This window comes from Manduca sexta, chromosome 10 (genome assembly GCF_014839805.1).
Source record: "Manduca sexta isolate Smith_Timp_Sample1 chromosome 10, JHU_Msex_v1.0, whole genome shotgun sequence".
Lineage (NCBI taxonomy): Eukaryota > Metazoa > Arthropoda > Insecta > Lepidoptera > Sphingidae > Manduca > Manduca sexta.
Window position 1 is genome coordinate 12,488,702 of NC_051124.1, and position 14,704 is coordinate 12,503,405.

At 35.4% G+C, this 14,704-nt stretch overlaps 1 protein-coding gene across 5 annotated transcripts in view; it reads left to right on the forward strand.

Moving 5' to 3' along the window:
- LOC115452261 (Ig-like and fibronectin type-III domain-containing protein 1) overlaps positions 1-14,704 on the forward strand; it is a 171,467-nt gene that overhangs the window by 111,235 nt on the left and 45,528 nt on the right. The window lies entirely within an intron of this gene.

Below are 14,704 nucleotides of genomic sequence, written 5' to 3' on the forward strand. Positions count from 1 at the left end.
TATTATCGCGGTACACGTGATGTATACATAAAAAAAACATATATATACAATAACAAAAAACACTAAGTACTTATAACAATATTACAGTGAAATATTCGTCCACCCTGCCTCCTAAACAACATTGGTTGTTTATCGCCTTTTTGGCTGATAGTTCCGGTGATGCCAATCTAGAACTAGATGGGGTTAATAACATCCCCGGCCAAGTTAGAAATAGGTTATTTATTTGATTCAGTATTAATTTTTCATCACATAAATTCAATGTAATTTAAAAAAAAAACAATAATTCAGTAAAACGTATTAATATGATTTACATCTTAAGACCTTTATATGTAACTATTATCCTATAGTCCTGGGTCCTTCTGCCGTAGCGTGAAGAAGCATTTTATTAGGCCGGCATAATTGTGTCGAATGGTACGAGATAGCCATCTGTTGCAGTACAGTCCCTTTACCAAGCAAGAAAGAAAAAAAATGACAGTCGTAATTTTGGCGACCAAATAACTTAGTCTTGTTATTATATTTGGACCGCATTGTCCGAATCCAATTAAACGGTGCATATTATAATCGACATAAGTGTTAACTGGCGAAGCATAATCTCGGCAATAAACACTATGTAGACCCCCCTCCACTTATCATTAAGGTTTACTTTTCCTTGTCCTTACCAAGCCTATGTCATAAAACTATCGAACAAATGTCAGTCATGAAAATTTACAATAAGATGCATATTCCCCTGGCAGAATAAGCAAGCGAGCTCCTAGCGTTTTATTTATCACGAAGTTGATAGCATCAGGTGCCGGCAGAAACAGTTCGTTAGGTTAAACGCGGTCGGAATTCATCGGCACTCCGCGAAACGGAATTGAGCGTTTTATTGCACCAACTATTTTCGATTCAATTGATAATAAACGAAAATTGAGTTATATCTTACTGGCAGTATTTTTAGATGAAAGTAATTGTGTATAATTTAATACTTAATGTTACAATGGAACTATTTTTGGATTTTATCACAATTTTTATGTTTCACTGTTCTCCCCTTTTCTTTTTAAAATTAAAATATAAAAACCGAGATAAAATCCGAAAAATAGTTTAATTTTAAAGTATAACTTTCGCGTCAATATAAGAAATCAATAATACTTAATGATCAAAAAGTAAGAATCTGCCATACACTACCAAAACAAACGTTATATTTGAATGTGCCAAAAGAACGCGACGCGTACGTCGATGTCGTTTAACTTCGATGTTTGTGATTGGTCCAGATACTAATGCGTCAGTCACGTGTCACCCTCTCAACCAATCCCAATAAAACGATACGTAGTCGTGTCGTGTTTGTTCCACATTCAAAGCGTGCTATACTAATATACACGTTGGCATTTCGTGTGAAAGAGATGATGTGTTAAATTAGTACGAACAGAATAGTATCCAGAAATAGTGTTTGTCATTTACACGTCATGTTTGCAAACGTCTCAATTGAGTAAATTTTGATTGTTTAGATTACCCGCACTAATGGTTTTTTATTAAAATACTAGGTTTTACTTGCTACTTTGCCCGCGTAAATCGCCTTTCGCGCTAAGAAAAAATCTTCTTGAAATCATCGAAAGACGCCAACGGCATCCTTAGAAAATCAGACAAAAAATTCCATTACTTCCAATAGCGGCAAATTACCGGGATAAAAGCAGTATATAAGATAAACCGGGATATATTCTACCCGTGTGCCAAATTTCATCCAAATCCATACAGTGCGTTTACTTAAAAAAACATCCAAACATTTCCACAAACTGTAACATGTAAATGTAACATTTATGATATTAGTAAGAGAAAGATAAATACGATGTATGATTTATAATATTAATATTAATTAATAACATTGAAAAACCTTGGATCTTTGATTGTCTTTTAGTGTCACTTGCCTTTATTTCAAATTTCAAAGCCGTTATTTATAATTTTTATTTTGAAATTACATAAAATATAAGTGTGCACATCAGTCCGCTTGTGAATGCAAATCTCTCTCCTTCATACATATAGGCCTATTCTTCCATTCCTTTCTATCACTTCCAGCTCTCAGCTACAGCGGTCCATAAAATGCTATATTTAAGCCTCAATGCTTTAAAACAAACCATTTTTCTTGTTGCAAGCCTAAAGCTTTAGAAAACCCGAGACCAGTTACCAATTTCACAGAAAACTGGATTTCTCAAACAACGGTATCGATTCTAAATTGTTGGCTATAACAATGAAGTACTAGGAAACCTGTATGAAACATTTGGCAATATAAATCAAACCAGCTACCCGTAAGAACAGAAGTTAGCTGTAATTGAAACACAGTTTGGACAAAAGCCAAAAATGTACAGTTCTTAATACCCCGCTTAGTAAAATAAATCTCGAAGTAAATTTACTAATTTGAAGATAAATACGAAATGCACTGAGAATTTTATAATAATGGTGGTGACCTAGATAAAGCTGAGGAACTATGCAATTCGTATATCCGGTTCCAACAGGCCGGCATAATTGTGTCGACTGTCGAGGGTTAATCATCTCTCGTTAGACGACATTCTATTGGACCCCACTCCACTTACCATCATATGCAGTGCGGTCACTATGCCTTGTCCGTTAGATTTTACATAAGTTACGAAAGGGTATATCAACTTTTCACCGCTGCTTTAAACAACAAGCATCCTGATTTACAATAGAATTCGCAATAAAAATAATGATCCTAAAAAATAAAAGAATCATTGTATCAGAAAAAAGTCTGTTTCTCATAAAAGCGAAATTTCCCGCCAAAACATTACAAAACAACCTTTCATGTATCACGATTAAACGTATTCAAAACAGAAAAATACGAAACACAATAATTGAAAAGGAAACAATGGCGCTGTTCTGTTTACTAAAGTGTGATTGAGTTTGCATTTGATATTCGATAGCTTCATCCCTCGAATCAATATTTTTGATTAATTTTTTATTCCATGGCGAAGGAACAATGGCTAGAAATCCGAAACTGACTTGCGAAAATTTGATTAATTCAATGATTATTTTGAATTGAACAGATTGCTCGTGGCTTTTTATTGGCTTTCATGTAATGGTTTTTGGTTGTGTAATTCGACCAAGAAAATAAAAAACCTCGCTATGTAGTGTAAAATAGAACTAATTTCTAATACTGCCAACGGTAATTGGATAACAAAACTAGCGCCCCCAAAACTAGTGTTATATTTTCCTGGTCAGACAAAATTACAAAACACTGGCGTAGTCAAAGTCACATACACAATACTGACCGCAAAAAGACACTGTTTTACTTCACATATCAAAAATTTATAACCATGATGGTTTGCTGGTCATATTTTATTACAGATACCATGATACCACAAAGTCAGAGGCACCATACAACCAACATCCCGGCTTTCAGTAGTACAGTATCGCAATTTATACAAGAAAATATAATTTCATTTCTTAGAACCATATTAGTACATCTATTTGCAAATCCACCCATGCTCTTCCAAAACGTAATATCCCGTGAAACTGACAACAAACATCCAAACCCCAATATTTGCCCAAATGTTTGATCAGTTATGTAGTTTATTGTAAATATTATCTTGCGAACTTCCGCTGAGCTAATCTCCTTTCTAATGTTGACCTAAGGTTATTAACATAGTCAAGGTTGGCCACTTTCAGATTCCTCGAACGTTCGGGCGCGTATCCAGAAATGTTGTTATTAATTTTATTATAAGCTGAACTAACAAAAATTTGTAGTACATTTTATAACAACACAAAAAAAATAGTGGCGCTTGTTAGAACTTTGCTATCTTATTATTGTAAAGAGGAATATTTTTAATAATGTTTTTGGAAGTAAATGGATAAATGAATTTAGATGATACATGATAAACAAATAAACCAAGAAGCTATATTTATTCTGGATAATGTGTAGTCGGATTTTATTCACGAGAAAACTATAAAACGCGGGCTAATCAGCGAGCTAACATTATACAAAACAGTCTAATTAACTCAAAATAAAAGTATTCTGATAAAAATATATAACCCAAAAATATGATTACAGAAAACCACATACAATTTTGTCCGGGAATATTTTCATTCATTATACCTAAGAATGAAATTTTACTGCGATAGGACCCTTACCGAGCGTCAAACAATTCAGTTTACCGTGAATTTTTACGGGGGGCTTACCCATTCGTACTGCAGGATTCGCTCCTGGAGTAATAATGTGCGCTAGGCTACAGCGGTGCGGCGAGACTAGCAATTCGTTCAACTAATATTAAACACTCCTGTTTATAAACAGAACAACACCTAAATAAAACAGCCCTGTGGAACGAATCCCTCCTAGTCGAATTTCGGCCATGGTGGCCAGTCTCAGAGAAAATCAGCCAGGAGATATGTGTCAGTACAAGTGTGTGCGCAATACATAAATAGTCCATTGAAATGTTACATTTTTAGGCCTTACCTTGCGTTTTTTAGAGGACGCAATTTTATTTTTTTGAAGTGTAGGGGGGGTCAGTCTAAAGCTAAAACCAAGTTTGTGGGGTCGCCACCCTTGTCCCACGGCCGCCATCTTGAAAATAGGGGTTGAAATGGTTTTTACGATGTATTTCTTAAACTATTTATCTGACAAAAAATTATAAACATTTTTGTTGCAAATTAAATTCTCTACAACTTTGGTCTAGTAACTTTTGTCGTAGAACTATAAATAAAAAAAGTTATGAGCGAAAATGTTAAGAAATTCAATGTTAAGCAATGTCCATTGCAACGTCATCAGAACGTGTGTTTATAAGGTTCATAATACTTTTTTTTGTACTCTCATTAATACCCAAATACCCAAGGGACCATTAGGGAACAAAAGAACATCTGCCTGCTATTATTATTATTATTTCTAACCTCTGTTGTAAGAATAGCTGATAATATTATGTTGAAGTTGTCGTTCAACTTATATCTTTTAGTTGTGCTACATATTTCTGTACGTGCGGATGTATTTTATTCTGTTTTTAATTGTGAAGACGATTTCGAATGATTTTAGACACGATTTTAACTTTAGTGAAAACTACTTTTTTTTAGCATTTATTAGCATTTTGACTTTTAAAAGACTTTTAAAAGTCAAAATGCTAATAAATAACTTACTTACTACAACTTCAACACAATATTATCAGCTATTCTTACAATAAGAGAGGTTAGAAATAATAATAATAATAGCAGGCAGATGTTCTTTTGTTCCCTAATAGTCCCTTGGGTATTTGGGTATTAATGAGAGTACAAAAAAGTATTATGAACCTTATAAACACACGTTCTGATCACGTTGCAATGGACATTGCTTAACATTGAATTTCTTAACATTTTCGCTTATAACTTTTTATTTATAGTTCTACGACAAAAGTTACAAGACCAAAGTTGTAGAGAATTTAATTTGCAACAAAAAATGTTTATACATTTTTTTTGTCAGATAAATAGTTTAAAAGATACATCGTAAAAACCATTTCAACCCTTATTTTCAAGATGGCGGCCGTGGGGCAAGGGTGGCGACCCCAAAGTAGCCCCTTACCACACTATTATGGAGCTTCTCTACTACTAAGATTATATGCCTTAATTTTTATGTTATTTTAAAATAAAGGAATGGAAATAGAAGCATACATGGATATACATAATCATAGTTTACAAAATAAACAATATATACCCCCACAACGCGTTCCACAAATAACATTTCAAGTTATAGTTGTGAGCTGTCAAGTTTTAAAGAAGACAAAGCAAACCCAATGTTTGAATTTAAAAGGAGCAGAGGCAATAACAATCTAAACAATATTATGATAAAACTGAAACAATTTTGTAATATCGCAAAAAAAAGATGTGACCAAACTAACTTTACGTGGACCTCATTCGTTTGCGGGTATTCAGACCCAAAACTGGGTAATAAAAACAAGTGAATACATTGTATTCAACACCTTAGATACTTTTATAATGTTATTAATATAATCATCCATAGTCAGGTTAACCTTAACCTGACCTTTATTCAATTAAAGGTAAGTCAAAAATAAGTCACTCTATTACGCGAACGTACAACTCCTATACATTCATCAAATTAAATACAAAGTACATATAAATTAAAACCGAAATCATTCCGAAGCTTATATTCGCGCTCGCAAACATTAATCAGAAACGGTGTAATTAAATTTAATTAATAAATTCTGAAGTTCTCAACACATTCTACTGAGTTACTTTTAATTAAAAATAAAAGTAAAGGCACGTGTACATGACATAAGGACTCGACCGCAGCGAGACTCGCAAGATGTTTTAAGTATGGAAGAGACATGAGTTTCTGTAATTCTTTTTCGTTGGGAAATATAGACAAAGGAATCGTGGTCTGTACAGCCTTACGATGTATTTATTTAACTCTTACAAATATTGAGTAAATGTAATTTAAAGCTAATTAAAATGCTCCATCATAAAAAGAGAATAAAAATGGTTTTCCACTTCTTTCAAGTAACAAATCAAATAAAGCTCGTTGGTAAATTGTAAACTGCCGCAATACTATTATGGAAGGTGAAAAATTAAATGTGTTTTTTTTATTATGGGCACGGCAAATATGACCCCGTTACACATGATGGTAAGTGGAGTGGGGTTCAATAGTCGACACAATTATGCCGGCCTGCTGGAGTCATTTATACACAGCCTGGTCCCGGAATGCGACACACTTACATGTGCCACTATGGTTGGTTTGAACACCGTGTGTACGGTAGTCGCTATCCGGGATGACATAAAATATATCCAACCACCAGCATTCGTAACCTCGTAAATATTATACCTTCTACTCCCAATTACGTGTAATACAATAGCGATAATTGAACAACAGCAAGATATTTTTTTAATATTTTGTGTTTGTTAATTATAATACATTAATTTTATTTCCTGCCTTCAACCTTATTTCCAGGGCCATAAAATCTGATTACACTGATTACCCATTTCAACTTAATCCTGATCTGAAAATTTAACCTATAAATATGGTTTAAAAATATTAAAATACCGTGCATGCCACGGGCTTCTCTCGTAAGTGATTGCTTTTAACGCGACACGCTGAAATCTGAACCGGCTTCGAGTACAATTATTTGCAATTAAACTCAGTTAATGCATTTTAATTCTCTGTTTGATGCGCTTGATATCCCTGCTTATAATTAAGTTTACTATAGAGCTGTGATTAATGCAATTGAGGCCAGTATTGACAGCCAGTAGTTGTTACAATATTAGGTACATTAAAAGAGTTCCAAAAACATATTTAGAAATAAACACCTGTTTAAGGCGATCACAACATTCACCATTTGCGAAATATTGGCAATTCTTCATAACGACAAGACGACAACATATTAAAACGAAAATTAAAAATGGAAACAATGGAACAAAGAACATAGAAAGAGTATATAGTATATATGTACTGGTTTCTATTCCTAATGTGAAAATTTGCCAGTGTATGTACCCTTATATTTCTACGAACAAATAGCGAGAAGCAAGCGCTACTTTTTGGTGTAAAGTACATTTTACATTGTAAATACTTCGTCTTACGAGACGTAAGATATACGTCAGAGCGCAATTTCATTTAACACTTTGTAAATGCATATTCTGAATGGTACATTACCACGAGGGTTGCAGTCTTCGAAACGTCTGGAGAAAATTTTAATATAAAAAAACCGCCATAAAATCCGAAAAATAGTTTTATATGAATGGTAGATATTGTTTTGAACAATTATATCAGCTTTCATATCACTATTAAAATATATGAAAATCATTATATCCATAACGTGACTACCTCGATGACGTAGTTGTACTGCACGCGCAGTACGGCAACGCACCGAGGTCTAGGGTTCGAAGTCCAGATCGGGCAATGATATTTGTTTTTTTCTGCTCAGTATCAGCCCGTAGTCTAGAATTTGTTCCCGATATGGTGATAGGCTCGCCCCCTATCACATCATGGAACGGAACACACTTAGCGAAAAGTGGGTGCCCTGATTGAGTCTCTGCATACCCCGTCAGAGATAAATGCATGACGTATGTTTATTTATTCATTCTATCCGTTCACTTCAAACTGACTGTCACACCGAGCTTATCTAGAGGTTAAACGCCTCCTTAGATCATGATTATGTCAACCGCATTGCTATGGAGGGAAGTGGACAATTAATATTTCCGACTCCTCCCATCTTTCTATTTTATTAATTCCGTTACGGGATAAAGACAAATCATTGTCCCCTGAGACTCGCCACATGCATAAAATACGTGCCACTGACGGGTGTGAGGGCGGGAAAAGTCTCTTACAAAGTTTCTGACTATCACTTGAAAGTAACATTGGGGATATCAACACGTATGACGATACAAAATACAAGATCACATCTAGAAAATCTCTCTTCAACACTGATAAACTCTCTCAATACCCTCAAACAGACCCCTAGCCTCATAAGTCTTAATACATTACCATAACCCGGAGGGCACCCGCACCTACTACAAAAGCCAGCCAAGCGCGCTAACTACTTTCCCGCTAGAGTTGCCGCGATGCAAGACATTCGTTTTACTTGTCTGAAGTAAACAAATAATTCTATATGTTTGTTTTGTTTATATAAACTTGTTTTAGCGTTAGAAGGTGGTTAAGATTTGTTTAAATAGCTGTCAAAACCATCACCGGATTCCTAGTTTAAACATTATTAAGAGACAAGATGGCGGATTATGACTTACAGCGGATCTGCTTTGCGAAATTTTTATACGTAAGACTGATTATTAATTTTCAAAAAAAGAATAGGATAATATCCGAAAAGAAATCCGTTTGAAATAAATTTCTAAAAAATTTTATGACTCTGTACTTTTCAGTCGAAGTTGGATCTTAGAACGCATTCCAAATTCAAATCAACTTTTTAATATCACTGTCCTAACTGCGCTTCCCAAAGTTTTAAGCCGTTGAATGGCCAATTAATATTGTGTAACTTTAAATTGAACATAATTCATTTTAATGCATTTAATCACAAAAGTTTTCGCAATTTGCCGCTCCTGTGGCTGCAATAAATCCATCATTATAGATGCGTGATTTATTTTAACTCAGCAAATAGCGGCGTGTTTGCGTAAAACAATTTTTTAATCATATTTTATACAGGGTGCTGCGGAATGAGGGTAACAACAAAAACCTACATTAAATTATGAAATGCTATGTCGAATTATAGTAGTTCCTCAGCCTAGTTGTAAATCTCATAATGCCTTGGTCTATTGGCTACAATGTACTTTCACAAGAAAAAAATGCTCGTGCTTTATCGATTGCATTGAAAAAGCGGTCACACCTATCAAATTATGCCTTCGATGATTTATAAAACTACAAACATGGATTAAGCAAGCATGAAAACCTTGGAGGAGAATAAAGAAGTATGATAACTTACCCGCTACTATTTTTATTACCCAGATTAGCCAGTATTCGTGCAAACCTTAGTAGTACCGGAAGCTAGAATTCCAGCAAAAGTAAAGGTCTATCTTTACACCCTGTGGGAGCCGACAGATGTATCCCGTCAATCCAGAGTAAGTTGCCGCATCACCAAGTTGTGTAGTTTACCGATTGCGGCGCCCCCTGTCGGCAATTCCCGTAGTTTATGCCCGGGAACTTGCCCAAAGTTTTATCGTGACATTTTTATTCCGCCGTGCGGAGTAAAACGTATTGTTTATGGTTTGTCTTGGGATACTGTTTACAGTTTTGTTTATAGAAAGTTTGTGTGAGCTTTGTGTTTTTGTGGCAAGTCTGCAAATACCTTTTGCAAGAGTTATACGAATGAGCATTAATCTCAGTTTAAATAAATGTTACTATCCCACATCCAGCGTGTTCCTGCTGCCTTTATCAAGCCCTCTGTCCACCTCGCAGACGTCCAAATTCCAACAATACCTCGGGCCATCCCTTAAGTGATGAAAATCACCGGGGGTTTTAGTTGGTATGGACGTCTAAAATTATTATGTACACTAGCTTCCGCCCGCAGCTTCGCCCGCGTGGATTTCGGACTTCAAAAATGGAGGAGGTGCTCAATTTGTCGGAATGTTTTTTTAATGTATGGTGGTATGCAGGTGGTCCGATTGTCCGATTGTCCGGTTAGGGTCTGATGATGGGATCCTGGTGATATCGAAGGAGCTCCTCTAATATTATAGGCAAACCTATGACGACTTCGGTATTTTATATAGCATAGCTGTTGTCCGCGACTTCGTCCGCATTTCCGTCGTTTTTCGTAAAACAAAGTAGCCTATGTCCTTCCTCACGGTTCAGTGGTTTTGATGTAACAGACAGAATAACTTTCGTATTTTAGTAGGGAAATATAATATGTCAATCTACAATACTGTTGAAAATATCGCAATACGGAACCGCACAATATAATTGTTAATACCTGTGCCCGCGACTCCGTCAGCGTGTAACTTCTTGCTTTTAATTCTTAAAATTCTTCTTCTTAATACTTCTTCTTGATTATACATAAGGTACACTCTAGGTGCCAAGCAAGCCGCCTGCCTGTGCGTTCGCGAGCTTATATATATACAAAAATAATCCTTATAGCATGATTCAGTATTCACGCGTGATGGCTTATTATTAGCGTATTTCATGTATAACTTTGGTGTTTCTATACTGATTTCTATGATTCTTTTTTATGGAGTATTTAATAATGTAAACTTTTTTAATTAGGGATGACTGAGAGTGTTATAAACGTAAGAGTAGACAAATATAATGAGAAAGCTTCGAACTGCAAAGCTATCGGGAGTTACACGTGTTACTGTGAGTCAACCATAAAAGATAGACATATGCTGTCGTGGGATATTTTTTATATAATTTAAGGAGCACATTTCCATCATACATAATTTCTATGTAGCTTTAACCATTAAGGTTGCACACGCGACGAAAGCTTAAAAAATGGAGGAACTTCTCCCGTTTTCCTAACATTTCCCTTCACTGCTCTGCTCCTATTAATTGTAGCGTGATGAAAAGTATACTATGACCAGCTCAGGAGTATGAAAAATCATTGTACCAAGTTTCGTTAAAATCCGTCGAGTAGTTTTTGTTTCTATAACGGTTATACAGACAGACAGACAAAAAATTTTACTAATTGCATTTTTGGCATCAGTATCGATCCCTAATCACCCCCTGATAGTTATTTTGGAAATATATTTCATGTACAGAATTGACCTCTCTACAGATTTATTATAAGTATAGATAAACATGTCGTTCATTTTTGAGAATACGAGCCGATTTTCAAAATCCAAACAAGCGTAATGTACAAATCTAACCGTAACGGGTAAAACTTTTACCTTTGTAAAAAAGCTAATTAATAAATGATTCGTGGGAGTTAAAACCTGCATTGTTCCGGTCGCCGCATTTAACATGAGCTGTAATAGCCTTTATAATAACATGCAAACATATGTATGTGATACTTGTATAATAATATCAGCCCTGTATAATTACAACACGCTGGTCTAATGCGGATTGGCATACTTTACATACGCTTAAAATACTTATAGAGAATTTCTCAGGTATACAGGTTTTCTGACGATGTTTTCCTTTACCATTAAAAAGCGATAAACAAAGAATACACACATAAGTTTATATCAGTCAGAGGTGCGTTTGGTTTTGAACCAGCAGACTTTCGTCTCGGCATTCTGTTCCACTCCCAACTAGGCTATCACCACTTATCAGGCCTAGAGAAACGATAGGCTTAAAGACGTAAAAGATTTTTTATATTCGATAAATCAGTAGAATGAATTATTGTATATTGTATTCCACTTCACAAAAATATTTTAAACATGACTTTAAACTTAACAATGGTATAATCCATTGAAGTTAGCATTAATAGTTACGATCAGATAACCTTTATTCTCGTTAATATTTAATATTGATTCCGAAACACAAGTTTTGGGTTCTTATTATGTTATAAAAACTATGCTATTTTGTATACAATGTGTACCCCATTATAACCCATTTTGTGTGTAATAAAATGAAAATATTGCACACCATGTAAACACCAAACTCCGATAGACATAGTATGATAGCCTAGTATTTATTCAATATTATATTACAAACCTAAAACCAACGTATTGCAAATCGAGCCCACCTCAAAGCAACATCAAACGAAAGCCATAAACTATAGTTATTCCATTTTGATATCATTTCTCTTATTCAATATTGCATTCGTAAACCACAATGCGATAGCCGAGTTGGGTGTGGAATGAACTGCCGAAACGAATGTCCGCAGGTTCGAATCCCAAGAGCACACACCTCTGACTTTCCTAAAGGTTATGTGTGCATTCTTTGCGAGTTATAGCTTGCTTTAACGGTGAAGGAAAACATCGTGAAGAAACCTGCATACCTGAGAAGTTCTCTATAGGAATTTTAAGAGTATGTGAAGTCTACCAATTCGCACTAGGCCAGCGTGTTGGACTAAGGCCTAATCCCTCTCAATAGTAGAGGAGTCCCGCGCCCAGCATTGGGGCAGTATATAATAATGGGATGATATTGTCATTATAAACCACACTAAAACAACAATAACTTAATGCTACTTAAATATTTAAAGCGTATGTAACAAGGATTTAGAAATCCAAAAATAATTATACAAATATTCGTGCTTGATTGAATACTTTAAGAGCCTCTAAATAAGGCTACGCGTAGTTATTAAATATGTTTTCATAGAAAACAGACGGTTTATCGATTTTTTTTTATCGAAGGAATTAAAACATGGAGGTTTAAACTACAAATAACCAACCGGATTTCGATGTAATTTGGTAAGGAGATAGTTTGAGACCCTAAGAAGGACAAAGACTACTAATTCTGCTGCAAAGGCTGCTTTTAACCCGGGGAAATATATAGCGGGCCCTTTATAAGTAAAACTTATTTACACAGGCGAAGCCCCAAGCAAAAGCTAGGCAATGATAATTTCTAAAATTTTAAGATATAATTGAATACCCGAAATTACAATCTTTCAACAAATTGGCAAGTATTTCTCCCGGAGGCTGAACTTTTAATGGCAATAAAGGTTTGGAACGTGCTATCAAAATTAAACGGGGCTATTCGGAACATTCGAGACAGTTCCGCTTCGTTTAGCGTTGAGTTATACAGGGTGTGCGTTTAGAGATTTTGTTCTTATTTCCAACAAACATCCAAACATTAGCATTTATAATTAAGTAAATATATTGAGTTCTATAGTACAGGACAAAAAAGCAGGCAAGATGATTTCCCTAAAATATTAACCTTCTTTTTTTGAACGAGCACGGGAAATTGACCCCACTTCACCTAATGGTCACTGGAGTGGAGTCCAATAGAATGTTGACTTACAAGAGATGATTACCCCACGACTGTTGACACAATTATGCCGGCCTGTTGAAACCGGATATACACAGGCTGATCCCGGAACGCGACACTTACGTGGGCCACTATGGCGGGTTTTAACACCTTGTGTACAGTGATCGATACCCGGGCGAATATAAAATACATCTACCAGCATAAACCTTCTTTTACTTTCCTTTTTACAATATCGGTAATTTATTTTTAAACAGTAGTTATTCCGTTCTCCACTTTTACGACATCGTAGTTTCGAATTTTTGGAATATCGTCCCGGTTTTAGTGCCCTTTTAAGGCAAACTAAGTCAATTAATAAGTTCGGGTCGCTTACCGAACAATAGTGCCCTCCGCTACTCTAGTTAATATCTAAAGAGTATTTTAAATAAACTGGAGCGACGTTTATTTTTGGTACTTAAATAAAAACGTGTCTAGAATAATATAACTATTAGACTGCCTGCTCGTAGTAGTATTACTACGACTACGGTGCTAATGTCTCGGGTTTGATACCCGGATCGGGCAAAGTTTTGTACTTGGTATCAGCCCGCAGTCTGCAATTTGTACTCGATATGACAATAGGCCCCCAATAACATTATGGGTAGGCGTAAAGTGAGTGTACCAGTTGCGTCTCTGTCTACCCCTTCGAAAAGAATGCATGTGGAAGTACTCTTTATGAGTAACTGCAACTTACTAAATAGGAAATGTAAACCATTGTAAGAATGTCGATAAGCATATCATTGTGCAAGCGAAAAATAGCCTTTACATACATACATACACATTATCATGCCCCTATCCCATAGGGTTAGGCAGAGACCATGGACTGCCACTTTGCACGATTCTGGCTTACTTCTCTCGCTTCCTCCACCTTCATCAATCTTTTCATGCATTCCGGTTCAGGGTACTTTTTACCTGACCTGAGAATGACAGATATCTGACATTCGAAGGTTCGGTGCGATAGACCCCTACCGGCTCTTCCATTCATTTTAAAATAGCCTTTATTTTGTTAATAATTTGTTTCTAAATAAAATATATCTCAATCCACGTGACGTTTTTTTAACTTTGCTATCATAATTAATAACTACAGCCAAGTTAACAGAAACCATTTGTTACCGAAACTAAAGTAAAAGATAAATAACAAACTGTTTCATGATACAATTAAAACTTAAAACAATTATACAGTAATTGTTTTTTAACTCTCGGAATAATTAAAACTTTAATATGAACTAGGCGTTGCTCGCGGCTTCAGAGTGTTCAGGCTTTCTCGTTTCAAATGTTCCTAAAACGCTGTGGCGATTATAATACCAAATGCCACTATTAAAAATCTGATTAAATACTCCATTATTTCCCATGGGAATTCACCTACTGCGACAAAAGTAGCCCATGTGGTAATCCAGGACGTGGTCT